The sequence below is a fragment of the Cygnus olor genome, chromosome 1 (assembly GCF_009769625.2).
Source record: "Cygnus olor isolate bCygOlo1 chromosome 1, bCygOlo1.pri.v2, whole genome shotgun sequence".
Classification (NCBI taxonomy): Eukaryota; Metazoa; Chordata; class Aves; order Anseriformes; family Anatidae; genus Cygnus; species Cygnus olor.
In genome coordinates this window covers 61,558,009-61,577,466 of record NC_049169.1, presented here as the reverse complement: position 1 = coordinate 61,577,466, position 19,458 = coordinate 61,558,009, and the positions used below count along the sequence as shown (strand labels likewise).

Sequence of the window (19,458 nt, the reverse complement as noted above, 5' to 3'; positions counted from 1 at the left end):
TGATGTGCAAAGCAGTCTCTGGACTTTACTCCAGCGCAGACACGACTGGGGATTCACCTTGGATCTGACTCCCTGGGAGATCTTGGACCAGTCACCAAGCCCCCCTGGGACACAGTTCCCGATGTGCAGGATGGGGCTGAGCTCCTTGCTGTCCAGTAGTGTTGTCAGTGAAACCCAGGACCTTCAGGATGGTGAGGTGCATAGATACTCTGCTGTCAGAGACAAGAAATGCACTGCACACACATGGCTGGGGCATAGGGCACTTTATTGCCCTCTCTTGTATCTAGATGGTGACCTTGTCAGATGATTTTTGGTAAGGACATTTTTGAGTGCTCCAGGGAGCACTGAGAGTAGGAGGAGAGCACAAGGTTGAAGTGAAGCATTTTGTGCTCTGCACGTGGGGACAAAGAACCACATGTGGTCTGGGGTTGACCTGTATTTATTTCAAAAATAAAGGGCAAAGATCCTCAAGATCTAATGTAAAGAACCTATAAATTAAGCCTTTGCTGAATCCTGTATTTGCTTTCTGCAAAAAGGATGGGACTACTGGGATCCCTACTCCTACATGTGCTAGAAAAAATCTTCACTGCTGTTTCTGATGTGCAATCTGAGCAGGGAGACCACCTGGAAAAAAGAGCAAGGACTATGAGAGCTGAAGGGCATCTTTACATGCTCGAATAATGGAACAGATGGAGACATCTTCACTAACATTTGACTGTTCCCTGTCCCTCCTCATGCACATATAGAAAGTTTAAGCACTGATATGTCAAGAGTGTGTGTGCAGAGAAAATTCCAGCCAAGGCAGCTCTCCAAACATTTGTTTCCTTCTGGAAGCAAATTTTATTTGCATAGCAATTTCATTTTCTTTCAGGAAACAGAATGCTTGTGACAGAGGGAGGACAAATTGAAAGCAGTGAAACAGCCACCAGCCTCTACAGCAGCTTTTCGCCTTGGCTGGTCTTTGAATGCTTCTCAGCTTCTGTTATTTTTGGTCCTTTTTCTACAGTGGGTCAGAAGGACCACCAATACCAGTAGTGCAGGTTCAGTGAAACTTGTGAACAACAATAAAGTGTCATAACCAGAGATTTATAAAATTCCTAAACCAAAAACTTTAAGAGTCTGCAAGGCCTATAGGCATGTTGGAACAGAATAATTTGATTCAGTGAATGACCGCTTCCTCAGGGCTGTGTTCACTGTAGCATTTCTTACCCAAGATCAAGTTGCAGAACACAATTCCTCCCTTGAGGTTATGAGTTCTTGTAGATTGTCACTGATTTTTACAAGGTCTCTCTCTGACAACCTAAAGATGACCAGGCCTTCAGCCCATCAGTGACCAGCGCCCTTTTAACTACATATATGTCTTTAAGTCATCTTTTTATCTTAGGGTTCGTGATCATCCCAGTAAAATCAAACAAAAACTCCCCACAAAGCATTTTAATATGTTTAAGTAGGTCTGGTGCAGGAAAAATAAAAATTAAAAAAAAAAAAAAAAAGCATTTCCTACAGAAACTCCTACTTCCCACAGGCAGTGCTGGTCTGTTCCTTGGGAATTTCTCAGAGGGCTTCCTAAAGCAAGCAGTAAACGTTAGTAAGCATTTTTGATGGCAGAGTGTCTTTGTACTTTGTAGCCCATAAAGGTCTGGGCTTAATTTGAAAGACAGATGAAAACTTAAAATGTTTACTGTTTCCTATGTCATCTTCAATAACAGCAAAACACATTTCAGCGCCGCTGCACAGCTGTCTGTGTCAGCTCAGCAAAGCCTGTCCGTTTTAACTGGTGACTGCTGACTCTGGGTAACAGCACTTGCTTGTCCTAATGGAAACATACTCTAACTACCTGCTTTTAATGAGCATGAATTTAGATAGTTTTATTCAGCTGTGAGATGTCAGTAACTCCTCAGGTCTATCCCAATAACAAACTGATGGAGCTGGTTCTCACAGGTACCAGAGGGGATCACAAGTATCCCCATACAAGTATCCCATACACCAAACCAAGGAATGGTTTCCATCCCACTAAAATGACTTTGAGTTTTGCCATTGAACAGAATAGTTCAAATAGCAGGACCAAGATTTCTAGACGCGATTTTTGAGGTTTGTTTCACTAGACCTTTCTTCCTGATGGAGCCTGAAATTCCCTTTCTAACAACACAGCAAAATCCATCAGCATCTTAATTCTGGGCTCACACTCTGTTGAAAAAAATAAAAACCTAACCTCTGACAGTTAATACCACCCATAAAAACATTAAAAATCACACTTCTTTAAGAAACCCTAGTTCTTGCAAGTTTAGTGGGCTCAGTTTAAGAATACCGCTGCTTGAGCCAATTGCAGTTCCTCACAATCCCATCCATTAGGGTCTATTTAAAACAAATAAAATACAATCTTTCTTTTCTGTTCCAAAACATCTTGGTTTTTGTCTTGTCATAAACTTCCTTGAAGGCAGCCCTTGCAAATGGCAGAGCTAGGAAAGGGACTGAAAAGTTGGTTTCACAAACAGCCTGTGCCTGTCCAGCAGCATCTTCCCAGTGCTGCTCACCTGTCCGAGCCAGCGCGATGCTGATGTCTGTGCTGGGAACGAGTCTGTGCAAAGTGATTCTTTTGTGGGAAAGTATTTAACGTATATAACGCGTTGCAACAGCAGATCAACAAGCTCAGGCTATTTAGTAAGGAGAAGGGCAGGGAATAGAAACTCCTCTCCTCTGGACACAAACCCATGTTAATTGTATTTTTTACGATTATTGTTCTGTTGGCATAGTGCTTGACAAGGAAAGAACAGCCGAAAAGCAAAGATTTGCATTGTATACTTGAGGCAATATATAAATTCTCTCTGCTAATTTAGGAGCAAGGGGTGCCACATAAATAAACAATAGCTCATCAGGAAAATGTGATTTTTTTTTTTTGTCTGAATTTGATTGGCACTGATAAGACTTTTTCTGAATACATATCCTGCAAAGGTAAACAGGGTCAAGCTTTGGTCGTGTAACACTACTTTGTAACATCTGAGCACATCCTGAGTCTGATTTTTTATTTTTCTTTATTATTAGTATTATTTTTAGTTAATGAAATGTAGGATTCTCACACTCTTTCTTTCTTGGGAAACCTCTCTGAGTAACTGCAGCATCTCAGGATGATGGCATGACAATCCCAATCAACTGAAGGAGTGATTGTACCAGAAAAATGCATTGTTGAATTTTATACAGCTAAATACAGGAAGCTGCAACAGCAGACATACCTTACCTTAGCTCTCTCATGTGCACTGCTTAGCTGGTTCTACTGCTGATCCCCTCCTGGTTATCTATCCAGCATCCTCACACTGTAGCAAAGTGCACAGGCTGCAGCAGTACTATGAATCCTCCCTCTCCACCATCTAGTAAGCCAAACCTTTAGGAATGTGGCTACATGGTGCAGGTAAGAAGGGTATTGCACTGCTTGTTCTGTAGGACCTATAGTGTAGGAACTGACTCAGTGCCATGCCTGTTTGACCAGTAGTCTCAATGATTTGCTACATGGACTTAGACAGCCCCATCACTTGTGAGTGAAAGTACAATATTAGCTTTCTACTCATGTTTCAGAGACACCTTCTTCATCCCATTCTATTCCTTTACATTAACAGACTAAAAGTTAAATGTGAATATCTTCCCCTTGGGAGTATTTTCCATGCCTAGCACTGCCACAGGTGCTGCTGCATGTAGCAGGCAGGGAACTCAATCCTGAGTCAAAACCAATGTGGATCCTCAGGCCAGAAATTCAGGCATCATGTTCAAGTAGGCCAGAAACAACAAATTTCTTGATTAGTAACACTGGAGAAGGGACAGCAGATGAAATAATCCAATTCCCATGACTGAAACTAAAATGGTAAGCTTGAAAGGCACAAGCTCCATGAATCGTGATGAAAGGAGAAACATTAGCATTTTAGACAACCCCCTTAAAATAAAGAAAGAGTCTCATAAAACAACATGTGTTTCCTAAAAGCATTTTAGTCTTCCACTGGAGAATATTAACTGTAAAGGTTTTCTGAAGATAATGAAAGGCAGAAGAGCCGATTAAGATCTGCTTATTTCCAAGCAGCATGTGGAGAAGGTTCACTCTGTCAGTTTGCAAATGCCCCTGCCCTTCATTTCACCCTGATATCTGTCCATCTGTATTTGTTATGAGCAATGAAGTATTTCATACTGGTTGTCACATCATGGAAGAAGTTTCACACCCCAGCAGCTGCAAACAGAACATGTTCTGAATCAGTGTTGCTTCTTGAAAATTTCAATATGCCTTTTTGACTTCTGATGTTCTGCCCTATTCTTTGAAATTGCAAGTCATCTTTCCAAAGCAAGGACTCGGTCCCCCTATTGATATCTATCTTCTCCACAGAGGAGTTTAATACTCCAAAAATATTAGGCATTTATTTTCTCTCAACACATAGAGAAAGGAAAATATGAGCCTCTTGTGAAAGATGGGAAATTGAGACAAGATGAGAATAATCAACCTGCCCATGACTACACGGAAAGTTTGTGGAGGAGCATATAATTGAATCAATATTACCACAATTTCTGGCCAGCCCTTTAACCACACAGCACTGCTTTTGCTTTCAGAACTGCTTGTTCTCAAGTGTTTGCTACCAGATCAAAGTACAGAGCTTGTTATCAGAGCATTAGAAAGTGCAATACTGCTGCAAACAGCTTTTCAGATAGTCCACCCTACATCTCCCTTCTACCGATACAGAAAGGTCCGTAAGGACTAAGGATCAAGGAAGTCTGTATCCAGAATACCTGCAACACCTTAGAGGACATTCAGGGTACAGCATCACTCTTTCCTGAGGTGTCACATCAAAAGGGAAAACTGGAAAGGAAATCACTAACATATTTCAGTGCCCCTCTAGGACCAAATACCAGGGTATAATATCATATCAAGTAGAAATAGACTGGGGTAGCATTATTCTTTAGCATAATCCTTCATTGCACTTTGATGTATACTAGATCTGGATCTACATTAGATCGTACTTAAATCTATACTAGATCGTACTTTGATCTATACTAGATCAAACCACTATAGTAGATCCTATACTAGATCCATTCTCATCTCTCTTTACCGCTGTGGGTTTAAACACATTTGTACTTAAAAAGAGTCTAAATCACTCCCTTATCATCTTTTTCTAAGCAAATGTATGTATAGAAAATTGTTTAAGAACCAGCTTTCACTAGGTTTTGTTTAAATGACTTCTCTTACATAGATTCAGCTGCACAGTGGTATCTTTATCTGACATCATCCCTCCTCTCACCTCACCCCAATAACACAGGAGGGTCAAGATGCAAAATTGGACAGGTGTGTCTTTTACTGAAAACAAAACCTAGCAGCTCCCAGCTACCATGAAGAAGTGAGTATCAATGCAGATGATTTTGAGTGGCATCTTCTGGCTCTCATGATTCCCTCCACACAGCTTAAGATGGTATTTTGGATGAGGTCGGCAAGTGGAGGGTGAGGTTTTAATCTTTTCTTTCCACTTCAGGAATGAAGAGATAAGAAAAGAAATATGTATTAGTCTACCTGAGACTCAGTTAAAATCTCTGAGTGCTTCTCCTGAATTTTGTGGCAACCCAGTCTCCAGTTTGAAGATTACTGTAACGCCATCACAATGAGTACGACCCACTTCAACAGAAGTAACAGTATATGCATGTACTCTCCACCAGAGTGATTCAGAAATACGTGTCACAAACACATACACCAAAACACAACCCTCAAAAATGAGAGAAAGAGCTGCAGAAGGTCCTCACAAAAATAAATAAATAAATATCTAACTATTGATACTCCAAAGGACTTTGGTGAGCCTTTGTTTCACAAACTAAGATATACGTATAATTTCTCCTAAACCAGAAAATCCCATCCCCTTCTCTGGAATAGAGTTGTTTGTGTGATAAAGTGTTTGGCTACCAGCATGTGTGAACCCACCTATATGGAAATGTCAATAAGAAACTTCACAGGCACTTGTCCCTGGCTGTGGTCACCACTAGTCAACGTGTTACTCAGGACAGGATGTAGAATGGACATCCTGACACACGATTTGTTCTTGTCAGGACAGACCATCTGTCTGGATTTCCCCCATCAGAGTTCTTAAGCATTTTATAGTTATTTAAGACAGAAACAATCACAAAAGGTTGGTGCCAGCTGCATGCTGCTGGCACTTCAGCCTGCCTTCATTCGTAAGAAATCCCAACGACTTCAGAGTTGGGTGAGCAGTTCATCAGAGGGTGAATGGAGTCCTGTCTTGTTCAAGGGCTGCTGCCTTCAGAGATTTCGTGCTGAGACAGCAAACCCCACATGGCTGTGCAATTTCTAGTCCCCAGTGAACCTTCTCATGAAGCACCGGAGAGGGAGGGGGCATCCCAAACCAGGTCACACAGTGTAGTACTTTCTGAAAGCAATTCCTCCGGTATTTGGGAAAACTACAGAAGTCTAAGAAATTCTGCAGTGGCTGAAAGCATCATCTGGAGCTTGAATATCATGCCCTGACCTTACTCTTGCTTTTTGCTTGTGCAGAGCAGAGAGAAGACAAAAGAGAAACACTAGATAATAGGAGAGAGATTTAAGGAGGCAGTAGAGAAAGAAGGAGACAAACCTTGTTTAAGTGCTGGTGAAAAAAGGTGAGAAAAAGCGTCTCATATGAGGCTGAAAAGATGGATTTGTATTCAAGAAACTTTATGATATGGATATTAGAGAGGTGGATGTGTAAAGGAGGCTTTTATACAATGGAATTTTAACGCATTAGATGCAGTTCTGATCCGATGTAGAGGTTTACTGTAGAAGACAGAAAATTTATGTTAGGTCTTTGGAGAAAGACAGCTGTGAATATCATCATGTAGAATGGTTCAGCCTTTAGCTCCAATCTTTCTTCTCCTTCTGCTGAAAAAGAACATTTGGTCAGAGAGGAAAAAGGATTTTTTTATTATCTGCTGTGTTGCTACTCATCTCTGAGTGACAGCAGGCTGGGAAGGAAACATAAGCTTTGCCCTTATAACCCCTGATGTAGTGGGCTCAGCACAGCTAAGCCTCTGCCAAAGCATTATTCTATTCTATTCTATTCTATTCTATTCTATTCTATTCTATTCTATTCTATTCTATTCTATTCTCAGTCCAGTCCAGTCCAGTCCACCCTAACCCAAATCATGCCATTCCTTCCCTCTCCTCCTCTTTTTATTTTTTTCTTTTTCTTTTTCTTTTTCTTTTTCTTTTTCTTTTTCTTTTTCTTTTTCTTTTTCTTTTTCTTTTTTTCTTTTTCTTTTCTTTTTCTTTTTCTTTTTCTTTTTCTTTTTCTTTTTCTTTTTCTTTTTCTTTTTATTTTTCTTTTTCTTTTTTCTTTTTCTTTTTTCTTTTTCTTTTTCTTTTTCTTTTTCCTTTTCAGAAAGTACCTAAAGTTGATGATTTCCACTTAACCAGAGATGTTCAAGAGCCGGTTTCAAATAGTCTTTCTCTCTCCAGATTTACTATCCAGAAGTTTTGCACTGCAATATGTGATCATCTAGGAACATTTCCAAGCTTCGGTCCCAGCAGAGTACATTTGCAATTTGACCAGTCAACCCTTTCATCCTTCCTCTCCCTTCTTCATTCCTCAGAAATAGGGAAGAAACTCTGAGGCACCTGCATTTTTGGCCATCCTTCTGCATATTTATAACTTTAATCCTTCCTGCTCCTGCTAGGTGAGGCCACACAAAACAAACATTTCCCAGCCCGAGTCATGCCAAGAGGCTTTTCATTACACAGCTCTCATGGATTATGCAAGTGTTGAAGAATTTCAGGCACACATAATAAAATGCCTTCTGCTCAATTTCAAAACGAACTGGGGGACTTCATCAGATCAGAGCCGTGAGACCTAGAGACACTTGGGACAAGTTGTCTCTCCAGCATGCCTACCTGCAAAGGACTGTGCATCTGTGTGAAGTGCTCAGAGAGCTCTGTTTTCCTTGAAATATGTGGCAGGGTTGGGTGTTCCAAAGCTTTTCTCTGAAAATCAGACTTTCTCCCATCTCCCAGAGGTGCCATGCAAGCTGATTCACCACTTTTTTTCAGAGGCATTCAGATAATAATGATGTACAGAGTACAGTAACAGTTGTGTAAAAATAATCTGGATACAGGAAGCTCTATACCCTATTATATACAGTCATGGCTTTATTGTCTAGTTTACAGAAGCCTGCTTCCACTGGGAGCACGCTCTGCCCCATTACATGGCTTTTTATGTGCCAGTCACCACTGGATTATCTATGGGTCCAACTCAGCAGTGACTGCTCCAGCCAATGCAGCAGCACTGGAAGTGGGCAGAACAAATGGAAAAGCTGCGCTACCACATCACAGTGCTGGCTCCCACGAGGATGGGGTCTCATCTTTGGAAGGAATTTCTTCACTAAACTAAAATTTTCAAAATTGCACTTAAATTTAAGCTTTAGTTAGAATCTCTTGAACCACTTCTTGCAAAGGTGGCCAGAAGGAGGTAGAAGAAATGGAAACACATCTTGTCCCCTTTTTTCTTTCAGTAAGAAGAGAGGACAAATAACAGATGGAGAATGGAAGAGAGTGATTAGGAAAATTGAAGGAAAGTTTGTATTAAAGATGACAAATGGGGTGTGACAGGAAGCAATAAACAATTGTATGTAAAATCCCAGCATCAGGCAGTGTTAAGAGCCTTTTGTAAAACACAGATTTAGCCTAAGCTCATCCTGAAGATAAATGAGGCTGGAGGTACACAAGAGAGGACCACAAGAGGAGCAGGAGATGTAATACAGAGAGAGACTTGGTAAGACCTCCCCTGTTTTACCACCTTCTTGCTGCATTTGACTTCCCTCCCCTGCTGCCCAACCCACCCCACCACCAAAACCTTGCTCACATTCAGGAGTGACTAAAACACTACCCTAAAGCTTTTTCTGCGCTCTGTCCCAACCTCTGGTGCAATATTACGCAGCACAAGCCTGAGAATAATCCCATCATAAAGCATTCAGAGCAGCACGTTTGATAATTGTCTGGGATGAAAAAGGCTGGAGGTGGAGGGATGATACCTCTGCTTTATCAGTGCCCCAGCACTCCGCTCAAACATACTCATTCCACAGACCCCGGCATTAAACGTTTTAATTCAGGAACTCTGAAAGGTGTATTCTTGGTTTTTAAAAAAGAGTGTTTAATGCAAGTGAAGCCGGGCTGGGGGCTGGGAGGAGAGGAAAGAGGATGGGGGAGAAGGAGGGAAGAGATACAGAAAGACATTTAAAGCTATGAGAAAATACTCCCTTATGGAGAAATTCTGATTTTGAAGTTTACTCTTCTATTAACATTTAAATTGAAAGGCGTTTCTTCCAGGCTCCACATAGGAAACCAGAAAATCTGCATTTAAATAGATACCATTGAAAAGGGGGGGGAAATATATATCAGCATTGAATGCTTCTCCATTTGTCTGAAAAGAACTTCTCTTATAGATGATTATTAATTTTTTTCTTTTTTCTTTGTGCGTGCTAAAAAGAGAAGTTGGAAGTACATTAAAATTCCGCTTGGCACGAGAAGGAGGTGGGGGAATGGCTGCTAATTGCTCAAAACTCCAGTTTTGAGCTCAGATTTTCTGCCGGAGGGCCTCTGGAGCCTGAAGGAGGCTGCCCAGCCTGCTGCCAGGGATGGGGCCTGGAGGGCCCTCTGCGGCCTGGTGCTGTGGCAACAAGCCCGAAGGGCTGCGATGCCCATGTCACTGGGGACGTCACCACCTTCCTCAGTCCCTGCTGGAGGATCAGACCTTCAGCAATTTTGTCAGACACCTCCGTCCCTTCTGGGCAGCACCTAGCAAACAGGACCGTGCACCTCCACAAAGGCACATAAGCACGGCTGCTACCTCTGGCGTTAAATTGAGCTGCCGCAGTCGGAGAGCTCACAGCCGAGCAGTCAGTGGGGTTTGGGGAGGCTGCCCTCACAGGGGTTGCAGAGAAGACCTGGGGCAAGAGGAGACGTCCACACACTGACCCATGTTTCGTGTCATGCCCTCCCGAGGCTCAGCCTTGCTGTGTGCTAGTGCCCTGCTCCCAAGGCTCCCACGTGTTGGCCATCATCTCATGTACAGAGAGAAGGGCAGGAGTGTGGGGGGAGCAGGGAAGCTCCTGCCTCATGCGAGAGGGGCCTCTCACCGCCTCTGTCCATTGGAGGCCACCAAATCTCCATTTTTATTTTTTATTTTTTATTTTTTTTTGTCATGAGTGATTAAATTAAATTTCACCTACCAGCAACATTCAGGGAGCAACAAAGAGGCACCTGCGTGTGGTGCGCGCTCTAATTCCACTACACAATGGGCTTCGTCTCCAGCGAAAAGTCCCCGGGACAATCCGATTATTAATATTCATTCCCTTTTTTTCCGCCTCATTTTCAAGAGCATTACTACAGAAAAGGTCAGGAACGTACTACCCCCCCAGCACTACATTGTAGGCCACCTAAACAGCCTTTTCTGCTGTGTCAAGAAGGGAGTAATCAGGAGAAAATGAAGAGTGGTGCCCCAGAGGCTCAGCTACAGATTCTGTTGGATTTCACCTTGAGGTCACTGGTCTGAATTTAGGTCAGGTTGGTGCTGGCTGCAAGCTGCAGTCCAAAATCCTGGCAGGGGTTCCTCTGAAACAGCAGCTCCAGACAAATCCAACAGATGAGCACCTACTCTGCATTTTCGTTCTATTTGCAGAGTAACAGTGCAACACAGATTTAATCTTTAGGTAGAATCTGGGCACTCCTCCTCCTCCTCCTCCTCCTCCTCCTTTTCCCTGTCTAATAGATGGATCTAGTGCTTACAGGTAGACATTAGGTTGACTTTAAAAGAACAAGGTGAAAAAGTCAAAGGACAAAAGCAAGGCATGAGAAGGATGACTCATCGATCAAGACACTAGTGGAGAGTCTACAAGGATCCAGATACTACTCTCTGCTGTCTCACAGACTTGCATTGCAAAAAAAAAAAAAAAAAAATTGAATAAAAATCAGACTTGCTGTGCCTCAGCTCTCATAAACTAAGATAATCTCATCTCGCAGTGCCATTTTGAGGATTAATATATTAAAGATTCTGAGCTAGGTTTTCTGCAGTGATCGTGACAGAAGCCACAAAAATGCCTTGGACAGATAAATACTTTGTTGCAGGATACAGAAATTTTTTTCAGTGGTGATTTTGTATGCAATCTGATTAAATCTGGAAAAGCATAGAGATGTAAATCGGCAAAATGGAAGCTCTCCTCTGTATACAGGCACCTGTAGACTTGAGGAGCAACCAGATGTCATGAGTACTTCTTGGGCCCAGCTGAAATCATGGAACCCACCAGCATCTCCCGGTCCGACACCAGGCCCACACCAGACACAAGTTCTGCAGCATGATCCCATCTCTAGTCACTGGGTCAGCGAACACGAATGTGTCCTGCCACACAGCACCAGAACAGATTTCACCAATTTGCTCTCATTGCCTCTCCATCTCCCCCTGCCCAGCTTACTTGAGATCTCACAAGGAGCAGCCCTGTTCTTCCCGGGGTCCCTAGCTATTATTTTTTCCCATGCAGATGGAAAGCACTTTCTGAAAACATACATGTGACAAGCAGAAATGTTTAGTAGGAGAAGCAGGTGCCTGGAAAATGGATTCCCATTTGTCCTTCCCTCCCCCTCTCCAAAACCCAATCATTTCCCTGTTAATAAGCTCGCTGACTATAATGTGGCACTAACCTTTCACAATTGATGCCAGTGACATTTTGACAGTTCCACATATGGGCCTGCTGAAAGCAGAAGGAATATAAATTTGCAATTTGGTAAAAAGCTGGGTGAGCAGCCAAAGCAGCTTGGGGGAAGGAGAAGAAAAGTGCCACCCAGCCAAACAAAAGCCCACTGCACAGATGTTACGCACGGCAAAAAGGAAAAGTGCGTCCACAGCTGGATGTACCCCAGCAAATATGTGCTCAGAAAAAGAGCCTGAGGCACCCATTAAGCCCAGTCTAGCCTGAGATGCTTCCTCACATGGCAAATTTAGGGAAAGTCTTTCCTAGCAGAAAGGAAATGGGACGCGGCATTCAGTCTGTGCAAACTCTGTGGTTAGCATCAGATGTCACAGGGCTCGGCAGTTGCTCTAACAAGGAACCTTCCAGTATTCCCGCCAACGTGATCAGCCCCAGGGAAACAACTACTTTCTAACTCTGTTTTGTGGAGCAACTTTGAATGTACTTTTCGAGGAATTTCGACACAAAACAGCACTGCGCAGACTGGGTCAGCGAGTCTGGGTGTATATCACACACCGTACACCTTTCCCAGATTACATCTGTATTGTATCCAACAATATTGGGCTAAAAACTAACTTCCAGAAAGGGATCCAATTGCTACATGACAAGATGAAGATGAGAAAAATGTTGAACTTGGTGGTTTGCTCTGGTAGTTAGTTAACCCCCAGTGTTAGAAAGGCAATCCTATTCCTTTGTTAGGCTATGTCTGGTTTCTGCTTCCAGGCCCAGGTTACTGCTGCATGTTCTTCCCACCTCCAGAAACACAGAGCCATATGTGGAACCCCAAAAAGCTCTAATGAACTCCTAAATGCTAGTGAGGGAGGTGGACTGACACTGAAAGCACCACCTCAGAAAGCTGAGTCTTTGCACAGGCTGGGAGTAGTGTGCCTGATGAAAAAGTCAGCCTTTTTTAAGCATTTTCCCTGAAGTGTTTCTGTGCTGAAGAAATAATAGTAGGGTAGCTGCTGGTTCGCTGTATTAACCACGCTCACAGGCAGTGTGAAACCTAAGACCTTTCCAAAGTAATGTCACTGGATGGGCAGGGGACTGCGGCCAAGGCTGGACCGCACGTGGGTGTTTGTGCAACTGCAGGATGGAGTTGATGGCTACCAGTATGACATCTGGGCAGGGTTGTGCTTGATGGGACTGGGAGAATAATGGGGGTCAGAAGTACAGGGTGTCCAGCAGTGGTGGCAGAGAGCATGCTGGATTTCACCACGCCGTGCTTGATCTGAAGTCCTTCACCTGTCAGACTCGAGGGAGCAACATAACTTGCTCCCGAAGCCAGGATACCATTTTTAGCCCTGACTGCTTCTGGCAACACATGCTTCATCTAAATAACTGGTAGGATCCAACTTGGCGTGTGAGACTACCTGGTCTCATCAGACAAAAAGAGTGGGACTTAAGTCATTGTTTGGCCACAGCTCAGCAAGCAGGTAGGGTTTTCACACACGGCAAAGGACAGAGAGAGCCCCTGCCTTGTTTCATCTGTGCTGGTAACACGGAGAGGAACAGCACATAAATGTTTGTTCAAAGCTTTCTCCTCAAGTCTGCTCATTCCCAGTTTTGTAGAGGACAACCCTGCCTCAGCAGCCAGTCCCCTGTCCCCAGAGGCCTCGTTCATTTCTCTGACTTCCCACAATGTTCTTCACAACATCAGGTGTTTGTGCACAACTCTAATAAATACTATGTTTGACAGCAAAGTTTTAGAAAACCACTCAGATCTAGAAGAACTTGCCGTGAAACTGACCCTCTGGTTTTACTGAGAAAAAAAAATAAATAAATAACTCTGTAATTAGATCCTGTACTTGGTAGAAATGTCGAGCAACTCCAGTTATGCTCCATATCAAGTTGAATTACTCACAAGCACACTGTCATGACCAGACAGTTAAGTGATCAAACCCTGCTCCATGAAACACACACCTGATTTCTGTGTGCCAGAACTGAGCCTCCAAGGCTCAAACCTTCCAAGTCTACAAACACCGATACAGGATGTGTGGTGCTCCAACACGTGTGCCCAAGGGACCATTCTCTATGGAAGGGGCAACTATCTTGTGTCTCTCACTGGGGGATGGCCCAGTGAAGTCCCAAGTCAGAAAGCTCACCATACCACAGGGGTGTCTTTACTCATTCACCTTAAAGGCTGCAGAGGTAGATCAGAGATGTCTGAAACGCAAGCTGGAAGCTGACTGCCAAACTGCCTTGACATTTTCCTGACATTGCCCCGATGCTGTAGTGCAGCATGTGGCCTGCTCCCCCTCACCCACCACCAGAGCAGCCTTGAGGCTGTTCTCGTTTGCGTAGGGCTCAGCCGTGGCCATGGGATGGTAGCAGGATGAGGCCCAGGACTTCCTCCATTTGGCCAGATGTGCCATCCCCTGCCCCTTACTCCAAAACTTCTTTGAGAATTAGAAGACAAGGCCCAATGTTGAATCAACGTGATCAGCTCAGAATCAGGGCAGTTGGTGGTGGTGGGGAGTGAGGAGGTTCCCCAAAAGCCATGCCACAAAATGTCTGCGTAGTTATCTGCTTAATGCTGTTGTCTACTGGTTCTGTGGATGCTAAAAAAGAAGGAAATTTAAGTATTGCATAAAAATGCTGGTATGTTCCATATTTAAAAAAAAAAAAAAAGGAGTTTTCTTGGAATACAACTTTCTGACTTTTCATTTCAAGCCAGCCTTTTTTAAAAACGCACTTAAATTAAAAAGAAAAAGGCAAAAGGATTCAGAAGGGTTAAATAAAGCAATCAAAGCATTTCAATTCAGCCAAAATTCTCTTGGCTGCTCCAAAATAAATTGTTGTTCATTTTGCTGAAAAAAAAACTTCTGAAAGCCACCTGCAGCCCTTCCACCATGCTGTTTTATTCACTTTGCCTTTCCAGCCAGAAAGCCCTTTATTTCAGCAGCCCTGTCCATCCTGCAGCACCTGAGTGGTGGCAGAGGGCTAATAATAACCCTGGCAGGAATGGGAAGGCTAAAATTGGAAGCCAAGCTTTGATGGGTGTGTAAAAAAGGAATTAATTCTCAAATATTTTGTTTCTAAGATAACATATGGTTTCATTTTGTGCCTACCCACGAGTGATGCAATTGATTTGGGATCTAAAATCCTTGTAGCATATTTTCTCACTTTTAAGACGCTTTTCAGCTTGCCTGTATTGGCTGGTTTGCACACTTCCTAATGGGTCTCTCCAGATCTGATGCAGCGTTTGAAGCTGTGGTGGGTACATATGTGAAGGAGGGGGGAACAAATGGAGGGAAAGGCCCACTGTGCATTGCTAACAGTCGCACGTTTCCAAAACGCTGTGCTTAGGAGATGCCTAATTCAGTTAACCTCTTTGATCTCATCATGCAGTCTGAAATACCAAAAGGTAATGAAAAGATTGCAGGCAGGTCTGCTACTTTTGCATATCAAAACACACGCCTCAGCGCAGCACAGAGCAGAAGACAGAGACAGTAAATACACTTGTGATAGATGGAAAAAAACATCTTTTGATTGGGAAAGAACAGCTTTCTTCCCGGTTGTATAGTGCTCATGTACGTGCAATAAGAAAAAATTTCCAGAAAGCTTACGCTCTGTCAGAAAGCGAATGCCCACAGGTGCCAGAATTCATTCCTGCTGCACTCCGCTGGGCTACGGTCATGATTTACCTCCCTTTCCCCTTAGTTATTAGCAACAGAGCAGAAGACAGATGGCTACACCTCAGCTGACAGCAATATGCCCTTTAAAATAACCTATCCTGCCCCAAAAGATGGGATCCACTTTACCAGGGTCCAGGAGCCCATTCGCCTTTCCTCTAACTGCAGCTTATCCAGCGAGAAGCCCCCAAGCATGTCCAATGCATGAAAACAGCTCTGCTTTAAGAAAATACACCACCCTTCCCCTTACAGCTGTCAACCCAACCCCTCCAGCTATTTCCCCATCTTTCCTCCTGTTCCTTCACAGCCCTGTCTCAGTGCCAATCCCCTTCTTTTCTCTACGTGTTCCTCTCTGCCCTGTGCCACTCTGGTTTCTCACCACCTCTTGCTCCTCATTTCTGAATGCACACCTCCCTTCCTCTCTTCCATTCCCCTATAATTTCCTCCCATCTCCTTTCTCTCTCTCTCTAGGTCAACACATCTGAACACCCTCCCGGTGACTTTTAAGGCATCTCGAAAGCAGTAGTCAGGTATCGGGCTCCTCTGCAGGTCAAAAGAAAATTTTAGGGAAGTCAGTGGCCAGATGCAATGATTACTGCTCACTGCAGACAGGAGTGACACAGGTCTTTATGATCCCAGATGAGATTTAACTTGTAAAATGCTACATCATTGTTTTTTCCACTTTTTCCCTTCGTGGCATATCTACAGGGCTGAGGTAAGACAACTTGGGTGCCTTGTCTCTGCATTTCTTACCCTAATGTAGTTGCTTTTTCTTATACATAAACTCAGCTATGAATATCCTGGACTTCTACCGTTTTATATTGTCGTCTACTACTTTTACCCATAAGTTACTGATACTCTTAACCATAACTCGAACATAATATTTTCATTAGAAATTTTCTTTCTGTGCTTGTTTTAATTATATTTTTTAATTTTTTAATGAGTTATATAGGAAAGCCAAAGGGAATCCTGCCATCTGATATTTCTAACGGCTTGAAGGCCTGAAGTACCAGTGTTACATCAGTCCTAATTTAACCCTTCTTAGGACGTGTTCTCTGTGTCACTGCAGCGTCACACAGCCAAAGCAAGTCAGTGACTTTGGCTTTTCAGCTTCAACCAACATTTTGGCCTAGGGGCTCTGTACATGAGCCTACCACAATAGCAAGGAGTGCGGGGGATGCTCAGCTGGGCCGCGATGGCTCTGTGCTCCAGGCTGCCGTGCCCCAGGTCACTGCCCTAGCCTGAGCCATCCCCCAGCCATGGAGGGTTTCTGGGTCTGGGCATGCCACTGCCAACCGAGAGCTCTTCCTGCAGGGCAGGGGCATCCCCAGTGCCATCGAGGCCCTGCAGCCCACCGCTGGCCGTGTTCAATGAGCCACGGAGGAAACGAGGTGAATATTTGGGTTCCTTTGTCTGTCTGCACCTCCAAGGGACCTGCATCTGATACGGACTTCGATAACCATAGCATCTAGACACAGCAATCATTGACAGCTTAATTACACCCTAATTTCTCCACATAGAGGCTATGAGCAAGATTTCAATTAATTTTAACTATATATAAGTTTGACGCTTCTCTATCATTCCATTAAGATGACTCGGGACAAGACAAACATAGATGTTAATGCGCTATAAAGTATGAGATTTTTAATTAATTTTAATGAAAAAAATAATAATCAATTTACTTATAAAGGCTCATAAAATTCATATTCTAATCACAGGATGTATTTTCTGTACATTTGGGATAGATTTGTTCTGTCTCTCAAACAAAATGGAGATCCTGAACCCCCTTTTGATCTAATCTGGTCTTACCATGGAATCATAATCAGCAATTGTTGTTATAAAGAGCTTTGGGATCTTCAAATCAAAGACCCATCCAACTGCAAAGTCCTATTAGGGTTTTGCAGTGGACAGCTTTATTAGCATGCAAGGAGCTAAAGAAGTTTTAGCTCAGGCTGGAGCCTGTTTGCCTGAACCAACCCAACCATCCTCTAGCCAGGAGGAACAGCTGGACTTATGCCGGACCCTTAACACAAAGCCCCTTTAAAGCAAAGCCCTGTCAGGGCCCATTACAAAGTCACCACACCCCTGAGACACGAGCTGAAGCTCTGCTGGCACATAATTAAGTACGTATTTTCATGTGAGGAATTCCATTCAGGTATACCTGAAGACAAAGCCATTCGTGGAAGAGGATGTTTCCTGAGTCGAGACCTTGGGCTCACTTACTAAGCAGGCAGCTCGCCTTTGGGAACACCCAGTCAGGGCTTGCTGGCCGTTAAGGCCTCCCTTTTTTCTGGCTATTTCTTAGTTTTAAGCACAACTGCGTTAGCAGCCAGCAGCCTCCCACGTGCTGCAGCAGTACTCGGTGCTGTTCAGCCGGCAGCCAGGTTGCTCTGCAGCTCTTGTGGCCGCAGAGCTGTCACCTGGAGGGGCACCGGGGCGGCACCTACAAGGCCCTACAAGGGGACAGCCACTGCAGGTCTGACTGCACCCACCTGCAGCTACAGCTCGGGCACGACCCTCAAACCTTGGGTACATTTGTTGGTCCCTGTTGTCCCCCCACGGACAGTTTGATGATGCCCGAAGGGATTTGCTCTGGAGGACACCTCTGCATTTTGCTCTTCGGTGCTCTGCAAAGACACCGGTAGCACTGGGGCTTGGTGTCGAACAGCCCCCCTGCTGAAGCTCCAGGCAGGCAGCAGCGCTGTGGAGCAGACGGGCTCGGCTCCCAGCATGGGGTCAGAGGCTCGGTGCTGCCCCATGGCAGCCCTGTGCTCACTGCCACCCCTGGAAGGAGCGCCGCTGGTGGGCTGCTGTGCAGGCTTCCCCTCCCTGGAGAGGGTGTCGGGGCGCTGCTCAGCAGAGACGAGGAAATTAAGAAATCAAGAGGGAGGAAGGGAAAATGCAGATGACTGAGGGAAAATCAGCATTGCCCATGGAAACTCCCCCCACAGCGTTATCTCTTTGGCCAGAGCAGACCACACGCTTTCAAGGCAGCACTCGCTGCTTGTGTCCTTGTCTCCAGAGGAATGTTTGGCTCGGCATGACTAATGCGACCAGCAAACCCAGCACAGCAGAAATGTCACCAAAGCCTCTCCTACGCAGGACCTGTGATTACCATAAGTGAGCACTCTTAACCTGCTTCATCTTTAACTGATAGCTAAAGGAAGCAGGGAAGGAGGGGAAAACTCTGTGCCAGGTTTTGGCACCTCCTTGACTCTCAGCGAAAACATGGCTTCTGAAAAAAAACAACAAACCAGGCAAGTTTAATTCCCTTTGCACCACTGATTCTCAGCTTCCAGGCACTGGAGAGAAACAGAGCACATCCCTCACATCGCGGTACCTCCCAGATCGGAGAAGAGAGCAAGTGAGACCGAGGGAGAGATTCAGGTCCCAGCCCACGCCAAGCAGCCATGGGGAGAAGCTGAGAATGAAAGTCTTTAAATGGTTTTTGTTCCTCTGGAGTCGCAGGGGGTGCGAATCCATAGTCTAGGTAAATCTGGATGTAAAACAAGCAGGGACCCAGCTGGAATCAGTTTAGTGATATAAAGACACATAGTCTTAATTAAGGGAATTGTGATTTGCCAATGAAATCCCAGCAGGGCATCTGTCTGCCTGATCAAAGGCTCGATTTTCTGATGGAATCTTAAGTGCATGAGCCATGAAATTACTTTTTGAAAAGGGAACACAAAGAGGCAGAGCGAGAGGGGAGGGGATGGCGGGGAGGAGGGAGGGAGGGACAGACGGATGGACGGGGCGCAGAGCTCCAAGGGATGCTACTGAGAGCCTCCAAACAGAGCTAGAGAGGAGCAGGTGGGAGAAGAAATGCACAAGGATGCCACACTGCCACCAGAGTCGGCGCTTAAAATCACTACCCACCACCCGCTGAATAACGACACATCCCTAATTTGGTCTTAAAAATTGCTTTTAAAAGTGCTTAGCAGAATTTGGGGGAAAATGGTTATTTTTCTAAGTAAATTCTGTTTTCCCGCTCCCACACCCCTCTTCATTTTCCACAAATGAGATGAAGGCGCCTGCTATTTCTGCTCAGAGCCAGATTTTCTAACAACCCCAGAGACCCCAA

The 19,458-nt window shown here is 44.3% G+C and overlaps 1 protein-coding gene across 1 annotated transcript in view; it reads right to left on the bottom strand.

The window, feature by feature from the left end:
* The window catches only part of TMEM178B (transmembrane protein 178B), a 215,789-nt gene that overhangs the window by 29,271 nt on the left and 167,060 nt on the right, over positions 1–19,458 (bottom strand).